Below are 18,100 nucleotides of genomic sequence, written 5' to 3' on the forward strand. Positions count from 1 at the left end.
GAGTGCATAAGAATTATATCTAAGAAGAATAGGTATATATGGATATATATATATATATATATATATATATACACATATACATATATATATGTATGAACTTTTCAAATTGCTGTCTTTAAACTCCTAGGTTTTTGAAACACACAAGAACATTTACAAATGATATATTATGACAATGTTCTTATCATACCATTATATCCCCTCCCTTCACCTGAACTTAACTAAATCATTTTTACACAATGCAGATACCTTTTAAAGAATTGGATGAACTCCAAAGTGGAAATTATAAGACTTCAAAAGATTATTTTGACTGTCCTTCAGCTAGGATGGAAATTCTATGAGAAGCTCCTTTGTGACAGGCTGTGACATGAGAGCCAGAAGAACCTTGAAATATTTGTATGATGCTAGAGACAAGATACCAAATATAACTAAATAAATACTTACAAAATTATAACATTGACTGCATCGATTAAAATATTTATATTTTTGAAAAAAATTAAGTCAGTATTCAACTGAGAAACTAGATTAACAAGAAAAGAAAACTAGACAATCTAGAAATAAAATAAGAAAAAGCTTAATGAAATATTAAAGATAGGCTAAAAGGACACTTCCTTGAAACAACTAACAAAATTGGCACATGTCGGGCAAGGTAGATCAAAGAGAAAAAAGTGATATGGAAAATAATATTAGCAATAAGACTTTGAAAACTATCATTCCATGATTTTATGAAAATACAGATGCTGTTGTTATTGTTTAATAGCTCAGAAGTGTCTGACTCTTTGCAACCCCATGGACTGTAGCCTACCAGGTATCTCTGTCCATGAGATTCTCCAGCCAAGAATATTGGAGTGGGTTGCCATTGCCCTCTCCAGGGGACAGATGCTATAAATTTGACAATAAGCAGAATGTACAGCTTTCTAGAGACATATCTTAACAAAAATTAGTATAAAATTTGAAGCACACACTGTTTTATAAGTATTAAGTAATCAAATAAATATTTAAAATTCTCCCTCAAGAAATATCATCAAACTCAGCTATTTTTATCAGAATTTCAAGCAATAGATGTCATTAATCTCATGCAAACATTGGGATAATAGAAAAAAATAAAATGTCCCTGGTTTAATTACATAAAGCAAGTACATCTTTGATGAAAAAGTAGGCATCAATCATGTGATAAATTAAAATAGCCGTCCAATTTCACAAATTATCAAAAATATATTGTGACTAAAATAGGAGCAAACTGAATGCAATAACATTTCATAAAATAAGTATACATCATGATCAAGTTTCAATCTGTCTCAGAAATGCAAGTATAGTTTATAATTAGAATAAATACATTTTATTAATATATTAACATTTTAAGGTTACACGTGTATTATCAATTCAAAATACAAAGACTCTTATTTCATTAGAACATTGCAACAGCTTATCAAAAGAAGTGAGCTTCTATAATTTATGAAAAGATTTAGCACAAAGTAATAGAAATGTATTTTAACTTTAGAAATTAGGAAAGGACTCCTAGTGAGAGATAAAATGCAGACACTACATTTATTAAAACATTAATTTTATGTTTGGAAAGAAAACACAAAAGAGCAATTATTTTATTTATGCTCATTATTATTTTCACAAGAATGTCAAGTAACTTTGTAGAGAATATTTACAATATGGAGATCATACGATATCTGTATCCAAAATTTATTGTGCCTCCAACATTCAGAACAGAAATTATTTACATCTATATCATGTACAAGAGCAGAAAAAAAATTAAAATTTTAAAAGGTCTGGCACAGAATTTTGATAAAAGATATTGAAGAACTTTTCAGAGAAAGGTATGAAATATTCATCAAAAGACCTATAAGAAGATCTAAACAAATGTAGAAATATATGTTCTATACAATTTTATTTAAATCCTCAAATATTTTTTCATGAACTGACAAGTTGATTCTAAAAATTGCTGAAAAAATAGTGGACCATTAAGAACAAAAAGAATTGGAAGAAATACTAGCTCCAAGGACTCATTTTTCCAAATATCTGTAGGCATCTTTGCCCAACAGACCACTGTAAACAAAATCACATATATAGGAAAGCAAGGTATAGGACTGAGGAGGCATTGCAGGGAATCATTGACCATGACAGACTTTTCAATAAGTAGTGTTGTAAAAGTTGTCTATTTGTATGTAAAAAAAGATAAAATAAAATCCCTAGCTTGGACAAATAAAATATGAAAAATGTAAGGATTAAGGGAATGAATATGAAGAACAAAATTGTATAATTATTAAAATCAATATATGCTTTAATGCCTAAAACATAGTTTCTAAGATATAAATTTGTATGTAGAGACCTTTTTTTATTTTTCTCCATTTGAAAGAATTTAGCTGTTGTCTTCACATAGTTGGCTCATCCACAGGCAGAGAATTGAACACTTAGAGGAACATTATCAACAAACTCTTATTGCATATCTGGCAATGCTTATTTTTTTATAAAAAGAGCTAGAAAGGATTTTATGTGTTGTATGAATACACACTGTGAATTTGGCAAGTATTTCTGTGAAGAAATGATGATTGATGATTGCTTTTCAGGTATAGATGGTATTGTTGCTGTTATTGTAGTTCAGTGACTCATGGAATTTCCCAGGTAAGAATACTAGAGTGGGTTTCCATTTCTTACTCCGGGGGATTTTCCTGACCTAGTAATCGAACTCATGTCTCTTAGGAAACCCTCATGTTTCATAGGAAACCCTATGCTGGTAGGCAGATTCTTTTTAGTAAAAAGCCCCATGTTTGTGTCACAATAGTGTTTCTTCTATTGGGCTGATAATCTCAAAAGTAAATTTGCATGCAATGTATAGAGGATAAAAGAGAAGCTATTAGGTCCAAATGAACCCAAACGAACATTCAGAGTATATCTGCTCAAGCCTGCAAAGTTATCTAAGTAAAAATTACACCATTTGTAAAGTAGCTTAAATTTGGGTACTGTATTAGGATTCTCTGGAGAAACAGACCCAATAAGATAGAAATAGATAGAGATAGATCTAGATATCTGTATGTACCTATGTATTTACATACTCTTATAGGAAATGGTTTATGCAATTACAGAAGCTGAGAAGTCCCATATCTGATGTCTGGAGAACCAGGAAAGTGGGTGGTGTAATTCAGCCCAAGTCTAAAGGCCTGAGAACCAGGGAAGCCAGTGGTTTTTAAGTCTCAGTCCAGTCTAAAGGCCTAAGGCCTAAGCCTGGGGAATGAAGAGAAAGGGAGGATAATGATATAAGTCCCAGTCCAAGTCTGAAGGCCAGAGAACTAGGAGCACTTATGTCAGAGGAGATGATAGATGTCATCTCAGGCAAAGAGCACATTTTCTCTTCCTCCATTTTTTTTCCATTCAAACCGTCAGGGCAATGGATGATGCCTACCTGCTCTGAAGAGAGCAGTCTTTACTCAGTCAGTCTATAGAATCAAATGCTAATCTCTTCTGGAAACACCCTTACAGATACACTTAGAAATAATGTTTTGCTAGCTATCTGGGCATCCTTTAGCCCCGTCATATTGACATATAAAATTAACCATCATAGGTACTATATTTCACCAAAACCTAGATTATCCTAAGGAATGCTACTTGTCATTTTCAGAACAGCAACCTGCAGTAACTCTTAACTGGAAGTTATATTTCAAAATCAAGATCATTTTTGTTCAATTCTGCTTGCCATATTTTAAGCACAGCATGGACTAACATGCATTAAGATGCTTAACCAGATAGATAGCAGGCCTCAAATTAATAAGATATTGGAGAAATGTTGACTACTCAACTTGAAGATAATGCTTACAGAGCTCATGACTCATTTACTCATTCATTAATTCATTGAAGTTTAACTTACTGATAGCCTGTACATTTTAATTTAATTATTTGCTCCGGAATTGAAAAGATGATTTAAACAATGTTTCCACACTCAAAAGGCAGATAGCATTGTGGGTAGAATAAGATTAAATAAATAATTACAATAAATTATAATAGATATTATACAGCATGCAGAGAACTACAACTTTGTAGAAGTAATGATTAACAGAGCCAGGGTTTGTGGTTTGCAGAATTTTTAGATAGGCAGGTCTCAGTTTATTCTTGTAGGATATGTAAGAATTTAAGAAAAACAAGGCTTAGATGGGCAATTGAAAAGAAAAAGCAGTACATGAAAAGCATAAAATCATTCTCTTCAAATATTTTTAAGTGCTGTCACATGGAAGAGAGCACAGAGTTATTTTGCTTTGATCAGAAATATCAGTAAGGGCATTTTCTGTGGGAGACTGAACAGAGGATGTGTAAAGGCAGTCATTTTCATGGTACTAAAACTGGACTTGATAGATGAACACAAAGGGCTTTGGGAAAAAACTGAAAACTCCAAAAGTGGTTTCCTAGATGACACCAATCGAGTCAAGCAGAAAAGTAAACCTGGTCATTCATCAAAAGAGCCAGGCAAATGCTAAATATAGAGACATGTTTGTAGAAGGAGAAGCTGAAGAGCAATTTATTTTAACAGCAAGATCAAGCAGATAAAGAGGGGTTGGTCTAGATTAATTCTGTACAATGAGTACCAGAGTGGCTTTGAAATACCGCCAGCTAGACTTGGGTAAACAATTGGTCCTCACAAGTGTGACGCATAAACAGGGAGTTTGCAGAGAGAACTTTTTTTTTTTCAGTATAAAACAGAGCTTTTAATTTTTTTTAATGATTTTTCTATATTCTTGTAATAAATTCCTTCCTCTGAGAGGTTTAATTGTATCCCTCAAAAAAGATATGTTGTAGCCCTAATTCCCAATCTCCTGATATCTTTGATTGTGACTTTATTTAAAAGGAACTTTACAGAGGTAATCAAGTTAAAATGAAGTCATTAGTATTAGTCACTCTGTCATGTCTGACTCTCTAAGACCCTTGGGATGTAGCCGGCCAGGCTCCTCTGTCCATGGAATTCTCCAGGCAAGAATACTGTCATGGGTTGCCATGCCCTTCTCCAGGGGATTTTCCCAACCCAAGGATTGAAATTGGGTCCCAATATCTTTGATTATGGCTCTACTTAGAAGGACCTTTACAGAGGTAATCAAGTTAAAATGAAGTCATAAGCTGCTGCTGCTGCTGCTAAGTCGCTTCAGTCATGTCCGACTCTGTGCGACCCCACAGATGGCAGCCCACCAGGCTCCGCCGTCCCTGGGATTCTCCAGGCAAGAACACTGGAGTGGGCTTCCATTTCCTTCTCCAGTATGCACTGGAAAGGGAAAAGTGAAAGTGAAGTCGCTCAGTCGTGTCCGACTCTTAGCGACCCCGTGGACTATAGCCTACCAGGCTCCTCCATCCATGGGATTTTCCAGGCAAGAGTACTGGAGTTGGGGTGCCATTGCCTTCTCCGGAAGTCATAAGGCTGGACCCTAAATTCAATATGACTGATATATCTTATAACATGTAGAAATTAGGACACAGGGCAGAGAGGCACACCAAGAACCATGTGAAGGCATGTGAAGATAAAAGCAGAGATTGGAGTGAAGCATCCACAAGCCAAAGAATGCTAAAGATTGAAAGCAATTCACCAGAAATTGGGAAGAGGTGTGAAAAACATTCTCCCTCATAGCCCTCAGACAGAATCAACCTTACCTTCATTTTGACTTCAGACATCCAGATTTTCCAGATTTTGAGACAATGAATTTCTATTGTTTAAACTAGCTCAGTTCATGATATTTTTGTTATGGCAACCCTAGGAAACTAACATAATAATAATTTGTTGGAAATTTAACACATTACAGGCTCTGTTGGGGTTTTCCCAGTGGCTCAGCAGTAAAGAATTCACCTGCAATGCAGGAGACACAGGAGATGTGGGTTCAATTCTTGGGTTGGGAAGATCCCCTGGAGAAGGAAATGACAATGCACTCCCGTATTTTTGCCTGGGAAATCCCATGGACAGACAAGCCTGGTGAGGTACAGTCCATGGGGTCGCAAAAGAATTAGACACAACTTAGCAACTAAACAACAAAAACAACATGTGCTCTATTAGGCACTTTCCTATCATGTTATTGGTTATAACTTTATTAAGGTATATTAAGGATAGTAATTAATGCATATAAAAAGTTTTACAATTTGCTTACATTTTATGTAAATGAAATAAAAAACTATGTACTGATGATACTGAAATTCATCCTTGCTATTGCATCTATCAGTAAGCCATTTCTATAATTTTCTTTCTCTTGCCTTTATTTTTTCAAACTTCTTTGTCAAATTTTAATATCAGGGTCATAATGGCTTCAAAAAAAATTGATCTATCAGCCCTCCTCCTTCATTTTCTGAAAACATTTATATTAAATGTGTGCTATTTTTTCCTTAAATGTCTAATAAAATACAACAGCAAAATCACTTGACCCTTAACCATTTTTGGAGATATTTTGATAACAAATTCAGTTTCTTCAATAGAGACAGAACTATTCAGATTTGGGGGGAAGAGGTTGTATCAATTTTGATGTTATCTTTTTCAAGAAATATGTCCATTTGTCTAAGTTATGGAATTTGTTGGTATAAAGTCATTCACAGTATTCAATCACTACATCCTAATTTCTAAAATATCTGTAATAGCCCCTAAATACTGGTAATTTTTGTTTCCTCTTTTTCTCTTATTTAGTCTACATAGGCATTTGTTGATGACATTGATCTTAACAACATACATCTTTTAGCTTTTCTAATTGTCTCTGTTGCCTATCTGTTTTCACTGCATTTGTATATGTTCTTCTATTTACTATTTCTTTATTTCTATTTGCTTTGGGTTTTGCTTTTCTTTTTCTCATACATTAGTTTGGAATCATTGATAATTTATTCTAGATTATTTTTCTTTCCTAACCTAAACATTTTAAGCTATGAATGTCCCACAAAGTGTTTCTTTAGCTGATTCAAACAAATACTGATAAGCTTGATTTCAATTGTCATTCAGTTCAAACTATTTTCTAATTACTTTTCTTATTTCATTTATCACCCACACAGGGGTGTGTTGTTTAGCCCATGAATTGCGCAGATGTAATTTTTTAATTTCTAGATATTTGAGACAGAGTTCTACATCTTATTTTAATTTAATTTTATTTTCATTAGAGAATAAAATCTTTATGTATTTCATCGTTTTAAATTTAGAGTATTATTGTAAGGTCCAGTATATGGTCAATATAAATAGCACTTTTCCCATGGAAAATAATGTGCATTGAGTATACATCATTGAATATTATAATGCAATAAATAATATTTCTAGTGATGAATAGAGAAATTAAGATCTTCTATACCTTTAATGATTTGTCATCTTTTTATTCTATCAGTTGTTGATACAGGGATGTTAATATCTCCTATGTTTGTTGAATGGTCTCTTTCTGAAATTCATTCAATTTTTAATTTATGTATTTTGAAGCTATTTTATTATTTTGAGGTGCATGTACATTTTGAATTATGTGCTGTTGATGATTTCCCTCTTTTATCATTATAAAATGCTCTACTTTTATTTCTGATAGTATTCTTTGTCTTGAAGTCTATTTTATCCAATATTGATAGCCACTTCAATCTTATTAAGCTTACTGTTTGTATGATAAAACTCATTCTATTCCTTTGCTTTCAATCTACTTGTGACTTTATATTTAAAATATTTTTCTTGTAGGCCACACATAGTACAGTTCTACATTTTAATCTATCTCTGTCTATCTCTGGTCTTTGGTGCTTAAGCCATTAACATTTAATGTAATTCTTATTATTATGGCTGGATATAGTCACATATGGTTGATATATGCTGTTCAGTTGCTAAGTTGTGTCCGACTCTTTGTGATCCCTTGGACTGCAAGAGGCCAGACTTTGCTGTTCTTTGCTATCTCCCAGAGTTTGCTCAAACTCATGTTCATTGAGTCAATGATGCCATCCAACCATCTCAAAATCTGTTGCCCCCTTCTCCTGCCCTCAATCTTTCCCAGCATCAAGGTCTTTACCAATTTGTCAGCTCTTTGCATCAGGTGACCAAAGGCTTGAAACTTGCAATTGCAGCATCAGCCCTTCCATTGAATATTCAGCATTGATTCCCTTTAGGATTGACTGGTTTGATTTCCTTGCTGTCCAAGGGACTCTCAAGAGTCTTTTCCAGAACCACAGTTCGAAAGCATCAATTCTTTGATGCTCAGCCTTCTCTATGGTCCAACTCTCACATCCATACATGACTATTGGAAAAAACATAGATTTGACTATATGGACTTTTGTCACCAAAGTGATTTCTCTGCTTTTGAATACTTTGTCTAGGTTTGTCATAGCTTTTCATCCAAGCAGCAAGTGTCCTTTAATTTCATGGTTGCAGTCACCATCTGCAGTGAATTTGGAGCCCAAGACAGTGAAGTCTATCACTTCCATTTTTCCCCATCTATTTTTCATGAGTTTTATTTGATGGTGGAGCAGGTTCCCTGCCATCTCTCAGCAGGAAAGATACTGAGGTGGGGCAGGTGAATGGAATATCTGGGGCATACCCACTCATGGCCTAGACATTGAGTGAGGCTCAGTTGAAAGACACTGAGAAATTCCTACCCATTCTAAAGATACTGGGTGGGGGGCTGATTGAATAAAAGCAAACAAATAGGTGATTATTAACCCAGTGGAAAAGTGCTGGAGGAGGGGCGTGATTGAAAGAAATCAAGGAATACCTAGGGCTTGGATGAAAGATGGCTCCCGTGTGGCTCCATTGTAGAAAGACATAAAGAATGGAGTTCATACTTACAAGTACCTAGTTAACTGAAGACATTAAATCTAACCGTAAATATTGAGAGGGCTGTTTAATGCTTACGCAGTTAAAAATTAAAAGGTGGCTTGGTAAAACCTTAAGCAAGTCTTTCTATGGGGAGGCTCAGATTTCTCTGTGTCTTTGGGATGACCCAGCTTCCCTAGTGGCTCAGATATTAAAGACTCTGCCTGCAATGCAGGAGATTTGGGTTCAATCCCTGGGTCAGGAAGACCCTTGGAGTAGGAAATGGCAACCCAGTCCAGTATTCTTGCCTGGAGAATTCCATGGACAGAGGAGCCTGGTGGGCTACAGTCCATGGGTCACAAAGAATCGGATTTGACTGAGCAACTAATACACTAACAACACATTTTCCATGAAGAGATGGGACTGAATGCCATGACCTTAATTTTTTGAATGTTGATTTCTAAGCCAGCTTTTTCACTCTCTTTCACCTTTGTCAAGAGACTCTTTAATTCCTCTTCGCTTTCTGCCATTAGGGTGGTGTCATTGCATATGTGAGGTTGATTAATATAGCCTCAATTATCATTTGCTTTCTGTTTATCCCCTCTGATTTTTGTTGCTCTGTTTTACCTTTAGTCCCTTATTTTGGATTATTTGATCATTCTATTTAAGGTATCTATTAGATTTTGGACTGTATCTCTTTGTATAACTGTGTTACTCTAGGAACTTAAATACACATATTCAAATTCTCACAGCCATTTCAAAATAAAGTTGCACTACTTCAATAAAATACAGAATGTTTTCTGCCAGTTAGGTCTCTTTATACCCCCATACGGTTTATCTTATCTTATATTATCTTAGATTAATAGTTGCTAAATCTATTACATCTACATATGTTGAAAAATCCCACTGGACATTGTTATACATTTTATTGTCAACATGTGTACAAACACCACCTGGGGAGCACCACAATATGATTATACTAGTTTACATTTCTCATATACAATTGTCAGATAGGGGAAGCTGTATCTGGTGAGGCTCAGGTGATCTGCAGCAGGATCTCCATTTCCATGAGGAAGGTGTCACTGGGCATGTTCCCCAATGATCTTGAAGAAGAGATGCCTAGGCATTTCAAGCTGATAAAGTTCAGGGCTTGGGGCACCACAGCAGTTTTTCAAAAATACCCAGTTGTTCCAGATACTTCTGCTTGATGTTTGTCTCAAGAAGGACATAATCTTTCACAGAACCTCTTGGAAATTGGACAGACCCTTGATAGCTGGGTTAAATGCACTGTTGCTTGCAGGCTTCCCAGCTTCTACTTATTCATCTACTTCATTTTGAGCACCAGCTCAGCCAGAATTCTGTCAAAGATGGAGTCAACCCCAGTGCTATAGACATTGCTCAGATGGTTGTATTAACCTGTGGCCAGAAGGATGCCAACCTGCAGAGAAACCAGACGGTTGGAGAAGGAGGCAATCAGCAATCCACTGCACCCAGCCTAGAACAGAATAACCTGGTCCTCCAAGGTGAGGTCAGAGAAGTGGGAAAAGTACTTGTCCCATTCAAAGAGAGTGCAAAGCTGCTTACTGGCTTTTTTCCCCAACACAGGACGTTCACGCTGTCTTTAAAACATCACAAATATGAATCATCCAGCAGCTTGCCGTTTTTGTAGCTGGACAACTTGTCTTAATCATCAGTCTGCTGAACTTCCTTTTTTAGAAACATAAAAAACATCCAAAAATTCTCTGATAACTGTGTCTTTAACTGCTAGGGCTTGCTGAATCAAAGCAGCTAGATTTGATACAAGTTCAGTGTTGCTACCTTCAGGAATTAACTTATTTTTCTGGTGCTTGAGATACTGAACAAGAAACACCTGGCCTCTTCTGAACCCTGTGGATGTATTTTTCGCCCAAGAAATTTCAAATTTCAACAAGAGACCTGTTCTTTTGAATAATGATGCCAATGGGGAAGTGAGTTATACGCAGACCTCATCTTGAAACAGAAACCCAACATAACACCTTTAATCATGTTCTGTGCATGACTTCAGATAGTGCAAAACGTAGCCAGTTCCTTTCTATTTCTTTACAGTTTGTCAGCTCAGAGCCTCTTCTTTTTCTTTTCAAGGATACTTTTGTATTTTATCCAAAGATTTAGTTGTAAGCAGAAGAGGCTGCAGTGACTTTATGCAGCCATAGCATATCTGTAACTCTATATAAGCCAAGTAAGAGTGATGTTGGAATGCAGTGATGAAAGTGTGGGATTCAGATACGGAAAAAAGCAGGAGCTATTCAACATGAAAATCCTTATTGAAAAAAATGAAACTTGTGACCCTAACTCACAGCATACGTAGACAATAATTCCACATTGTGTGTGTGCTTAGTCGCTTAGTCGGGTTCGACTCTTTGCGACCCCATGGACTGAAGCCAGCCAGGTTTCTCTGTCCATGGGATTTTTCTAGGCAAGAATACTGGAGTGGGTTGCCATTTCCTCCTCCAGGGGATCTTCTTGATTCAGGGATCAAACCCTCATCTCCTGTGTCTCCTGCATTGCAAGCAGATTCTTTACCCCCTGAGCCATTGGGGAAGCCAATAATACTGTAAGCAATAAAAATTTTTTAAATATCTACAATCTTTATAATCATAGAGTATAAAATATTTTAAAGATAAGATGCAAAAGTACAAATCGTAAATGAGAAAAAGCAATAAATTACTAAATGATAACAAAAAGGTATCTAACTTGAATTTATGAGCCATTGCCTCATTGAACAGCATAGATGGACTTTACAACATAATACTGAACAAAAGAAACAAAACCCTATCTATGAAATAATTCTATTTATACAAAATTCAAAAACAGACAAAGTGATACAGTTTGTAAGAAGACAGGGAAGTGGTTATCTTTCAAAAACATATTCACTTAAAGCAGAAATGAAAAGCTTCTTGGGTGCTAGTAAAGTTCTGTTTCTCTATCTGGGAATTGTTATATTTTTGCTTTTGTATTTGTTTTGCTTTATTGTGTATGTATGAAAATTCATCAAGCGGGTCACTTATTTGTTGTTTCCTATATGAACTTACACTTTGATAAAAGTTAAAATGAAAAGTAAGGAAATGATACACGGAAGTTTTGGGATAATTAAAATAAAAAGAGGCATTGGATGGTAAATTTGGAGAAGCACAAAAGATGGTTCATTGCTATTGACAAAGTTCCAGTTAAGCTAGATTGAGGATTGAAGGATGTTCATCTTATTGTTTATTTTTACCACGTGGACATACATGTATAAACTATTTGTATAACTATTACAAAATAATTAATAATCATGTTACTGCATAAAAATGGTACATAATGAATAGGAGAAAGAACCTCATGATTGACACAATCTAGATTTTCAAAATATTTGTGAAATGACAAAACATGATTAATTCATTTCAATATGTCTTTTTACTAGCATGTTACTCATATATTATCATTGCATATTTTAATAAACACTGATATTGCACTAAGCATTTTACAACTTTTTGTTTGCCATTTCATATTAAATTCTAAACATCTATTTTTAATTTTTTTTGTTGCTGCAGATATAATCTTATGGGTGAGTCATATTTCATTTAATTTGCTTAAGAGGAAGAGCAAAATAAAGATGCAATAAATTGAAAACCTTCTATAATTGACCTAGAGGAACAGTGGTCTGAAATGCAAGAGTCCACTTGTATGCAGATGTTTTTCACTAAATATGTACCAGAGATCCTCAGATGGTGTGGAGTTTGTTGCTCCCTAGTCCAGTATTATTCAAGGGTCAACAGTATATAGATGCTTAGATTGTCCCATTCATGCAAATATGCTCGTGATATTAATTTCTAAGGATGAGAGTGTGGTACAAAAAAACCTCTAAAAATGTTTGCCTGTTAGCATGTGACTCAAAGTGTGTAGAAATTGAGTCCACATTTCAACAACAGCATAAAAAGAGTTTTTTTTCCTCCATGCCAACAATAATTTTGTGTTTACCTATCTCTGCTCATTCATATAAGATAGAGAAAGATAATTAAGATTATTATTTGCATAGAGATAAACAGCTTTTTAATGTGAATGTTGATGAATGTAATCATACATTTTGGCATAGAGAAATACAGATATATGACAGATAGATAGATGATATGGGCGGTATTTCTTAAAGTCTATTTTTAATTCTTTATTAGTGAGGTTGATCATTTGCTTTATAATTCATTTTCTTTTTTACTCTCATTTATTTGGGATATTCTTTTTACCATTAATTTATTAGTGTTTCTTCTATGATAAAAAGAATGTGACTATTATCTTTTTTATTCATAGCCCGAGACTTTGAATTTATATTCCATGTTCCAGAATTTTTGTGATGATTTTATTTCAAACATAGGCCCTTTTAAAATCTGTGTCATTTTTCTGCAATGAATATTCACTCATAATTTATTTAGTAACTGTCTTTTTTGTTTAAGATTTTGAGTCAGCCATAATTATTTATGATGTAGACAGAAATCCAGCTTCATTTTATCTTCAAATGGCTAGCTAGCTAAAAATAAGAACTTAGTAAGACTTTAATTTCCGCTAGTTTCAAAGGTTTGACATATATTAAAGGTGTATGTTTTACATTGAGAATCTTCATTTTGAGATAGTTTAAACATATAATGATTATACAATTCTTTTTTACTTTGTAGTTATAACAAAATTTAAACCATTTCTGGTAAAAAAAAATTGAAACTATTTTGAAAAGTGTATGGTTGTATATAATTGCATTCGATGCATTCTTCCATTTCTCCACCCTAAATCTTCCTGTACTTTGAAAGTCTTCACTTGTATGTAAACAGTTTTGATAATAACACATAAACATTGAATGTTGGAAAATAAACAACAAATTTATAATAAATTTTGTAGGTGCTCAAGACACATCATTTTTTTTCCAGGCTTATTTTTAGGTTTACTTTTTATATATAATATATCTATGGAGGAAATAAAACTCTTCAGTAACATAAATTCTTACATATGCTTTTTCATCTGATACCAGAAAACAGTCTTGAATGCATTTCGTGGAATGTTTACACCAAATCTAGCCAACAACACATATTAACCAATGTAAAAATCATGTTGAAATCGTGTGTTCCTGTTATGTAAAATTATTAGTTTCTTCTCATTTTCATGATAGTCAGTTTGGAACAAACTTGTATATTAGGAAACAGGGAAAGGAATGAAGATTATACAGTATGTATCAGTAAATGGGTTGAAAATGTTTTTTGACTGAACCTTTCTTTATAAATATGATTTGGGATTTTGAAAAGAGCATATTGCAAATGCCACCCAGTACATTCAGCAAATGTTACCTTCCATCATAGAAGATAGGCTCCAAATGTGATTTGAGTAAAAATGAACATGAGGGAATAGCTTGTAAATGACACTTAAGCTTTTCAGTCTTGATTGATTTCAATACTGAATTTGAAAACAATATAGTTGCAGTTGTAAATAAAGTTTATTTCTACTTTTATATAACTGTTAAGTGTTTTCCTTCAACATTCAGGAAATTATTGCTTCTTCCACTAAAGTCTATATTTTGCTTTTGTACTGTAATAGATTTTAAAACTTTGGATAAACAGATTTGAAATCTTAACTGATCCTGTGAGTATTGCTTGTATTTCATAAAATTATTTTTGAAATGAAACTTCCTCAAGAATACTTTAGCAGGTGGTTAGCCCACCTTTTCTGGACCTATGTGCTTCTTAATACTGTTTCTTACTGTCCTTGCCATCAAAGATACAGAGATAGGAAAATCCTTTAAAGCTTTCTTTTACATTTGCTTTCCAGCACCATTATAGAGTCTCTGTATTGACAAAGGATCATATCTACAAAATCTATTCATTAACAAAGCTTTCAAATGACAATTCATATAAAAATAAGAATTTGGAGAATAACCAAACAAAAATATTCTAAGCCATATTCTTTATACCCAGCATAAAATCACATCCATCTCCACAGATCATCCTCATTTATGATTTTTCATTCACATTCTGCTATCACAGAACTCATTTAGAGAAAATAAAATGTGATTATTATTTTTTAAATTGCACTAAGAATTAGGATAACTCATAAACTTTGGATTACTCTAACTTCTAGTAATGAGTCAATGACCTAAGCCATCCTTTAGAAATTAAATTAAGACCAAAGCTGGTTTTAGAAAAGGCAGAGGAACCAGAGATCAAATTGCCAACATCCGCTGGATCATCAAAAAAGCAAGAGAGTTCCAGAAAAACATCTATTTCTGCTTCATTGACTATGCCAAAGCCTTTGACTGTGTGGATCACAATAAACTGTGGAAAATTCTGAAAGAGATGGGAATATCAGACCACCTGACCTGCCTCTTGAGAAATCTGTATGCAGGTCAGGAAGCAACAGTTAGAACTGGACATGGAACAACAGACTGGTTTCAAATAGGAAAGGGAGTATGTCAAGCTATATATTGTCATTCTGCTTATTTAACTTATATGCAGAGTACATCATGAGAAATGCTGGGCTCGAAGAAGCACAAGCTGGAATCAAGATTGCCAGGAGAAATATCAATAACTTCAGATATGCAGATGACACCACCCTTATGGCAGAAAGTGAAGAAGAACTAAAGAGTCTCTTGATGAAAGTGAAAGAGGAGAGTGAAAATTTGGCTTAAAGCTCAACATTCAGAAAACTAAGATCATGGCATCCAGTGTCATCACTTCATGGGAAATAGATGGGGAAACAGTGGAAACAGTGGCTGACTTTATTTTTTTGGGCTCCAAAGTCACTGCAGATGGTGATTGCAGCCCTGAAATTAAAAGACACTTACTCCTTGGAAGGAAAGTTATGACCAACCTAGACAGCATATTAAAAAGCAGAGACATTACTTTGCCAGCAAAGGTCCATCTAGTCAAGGCTATGGTTTTTCCAGTGGCCATGTATGGATGTGAGAGTTGGACTATAAAGAAAGCTGAGCACCGAAGAATTGATGCTTTTGAACTGTGGGGTTGGAGAAGACTCTTGAGAGTCCCTTGGACTGCAAGAAGATCCAACCAGTCCATCCTAGAGGAAATCAGTCCTGAATATTCATTGGTAGGACTGATGCTGAAGCTGAAACTCCAATACTTTGGCCACCTCATGCAAAGAGCTGACTCATTTGAAAAGACCCTGATGCTGGGAAAGATTGAGGGCAGGAGGAGAAGGGGACAACAGAGGATGAGATGATTGGATGGCATCACCGGCTCAATGGACATGGGTTTGGGTGGACTCAGGGAGTTTGTGATGCAGTTTGTGATGGGCAGGGAGGCCTGGCGTGCTGCAGTTCATGGGGTCACAAAGAGTCGGACGTGACTGAGAGACTGAACTGAACTGAATGTCTTGTTCAGTCGCTAGTATTAATCGCTCAGTTGTGTCTGACTCTTTGTGACCCCATGGACTGTAGCCCACCAGTTTCCTCTGTTCATGGGATTCTCCTGGCAAGAATACTGGAGTGGACTGCCATTCCCTTCTCCAGAGGGTCTTCCTGACCCAGGGTTTGAACCTGGGTCTCCTGCATTGCAGGCAGATTCTTTACCATCTGAGCTATAGGAGAGTCCTCTTTAGTCATTAAGTTGTATCCAACTCTTTGTGACCACATGGCCTGCTGGGCTCCTCTGTCCATGGGATTTCCCAAGCAAGAATACTGAAGTGGGTTGCCATTTCCTTCTCCAGGGGATCTTCCCTGACCCAGACATTGAAACTGCATCTCTTGCATTGCAGGTGGATTCTTTACCATTGAGCCGCCCAGGAAACCCCAAGGTCAACATTTCAAGAGTCACATCATGCAAGGTGCTATATAACAGATGATTTGGTAGTGGCCTAACGTTCCACTCAAGGGACATAACTGGGAAGCTTAATATGGCACATCTCAGAAAAATCTTTAAGCATCTTATATAACTAAACCACCATAATCCTATTTTTAATAATTGATTGCAATTGGTTAGGGGTTGCTTTCAGCCCCTTGAGGTTGCTCTAGTCTCTAACAAATGGCCCCTTCCACCTTTAAAACCAGGAAAGATGTCTGAAATCTTTCTTTTCTTGTTTTGTTATGAGTATCTTTGACTTTCCATTTTTCTACTAGCTTAGAAGTATCTTTACTTTTAAAGTGTTCGTATAGTTAGGTTATATCCACTAGGATTATTGGTATTTTGATTATCTCAGAGTCAACTGATCAGAAACCTGAACTACATCTGCAAAATCCATTTTACTCTGTAATGATGTAATCATGGGCAAGACGTCTCTCTCTGTACTTATGGACATGGGGAGTAAAGAGAAATATACTGAGGGACACATTTTAGAACTTGCCAACCATAGGAGTTGATTTTCTATTTCTTACCTATCATAAAGAGGCAATGCTCTAATTATACTACTAAGATAATGTCAGTGTGCCTAAGCCAGGGGTAGGTCTTCAATCTTCTATATAGCAGAAGCAGGCAATGCTCTAATTCACCTACTAGACTGCTTTCATGGAGGCTCAGTAAGGAGTCACCTACTACAGTCAGCAGCAGTAATGCTTAACAAGGTGGTAGAAAGTGAGATAGTTAGCATTCCACTTGCCATGTCTTTGTATCAACAGGACCTGGTGAGGAGCCAAGCCTTCACTCTCATCTAACAACAACAAGACTGAATGAAGTGTATGAAGCAAGGCTACTCAGCACTCTGGTCTTCCCTACCTCACCTTGGTGTCAACAAGAATCAATGGGGAATGGAACACTCACCCTCATCTAACTATAATATATCCTAAACAGGACAACTGCTTGAAAAAAAGATTATATAGAATCCAGAGTCTCATAAGATAATACCCAAAATAGCTACAGGACAATAAAAAAATCTCTGTTTTGCAAATAATCTCTCTTTTGCAAATGAACAACTTATATAAAATATAATCATAAAGAGACATCAACATTGAGAATATCAACTACATAAACACTGTAGTTACCTGAAAAGAATTTTAAAGTAGTTGTTATTAAAATGCTTCAATGAGCAACTATGAACACTCTTGAAACAAGTGAAAAAAAAAATAGAAAATCTCTGTCAAAGGAATTGAGGTAGAAAAAAGAAACAAAATAAATTATAGATCTGAAAAATACAGTAACCAGAGGGGGCTTGGGGAAGACATCTCAATGGATAGGCTTAATAGCAAAATGAGATGACAGAGAAAAGAATCAGTGAACTCAAAGATATATCAGTAGACATTACCTGATCTGAACTAGACTATTCAGTTACGACCTAAATCAAATCTATTATGATTATACAATAGAAAGGACAAACATATTCAAGGGATTAGATCTGATATAGAGAGTGCCTGAAGAACTATGGCTGGTGGTTTGTGAC

General features: G+C 35.2%; 1 pseudogene; it reads right to left on the reverse strand.

Moving 5' to 3' along the window:
- Window positions 1–9,758: 9,758 nt before the first annotated feature.
- Window positions 9,759–11,472, reverse strand: LOC145515453 (retinoic acid receptor RXR-gamma pseudogene; annotated as a pseudogene).
- Window positions 11,473–18,100: the final 6,628 nt, after the last annotated feature.

This window comes from Giraffa tippelskirchi, chromosome 1 (genome assembly GCF_054371585.1).
Source record: "Giraffa tippelskirchi isolate mGirTip1 chromosome 1, T2T-mGirTip1v1.2.pri, whole genome shotgun sequence".
NCBI classification, from domain to species: Eukaryota; Metazoa; Chordata; class Mammalia; order Artiodactyla; family Giraffidae; genus Giraffa; species Giraffa tippelskirchi.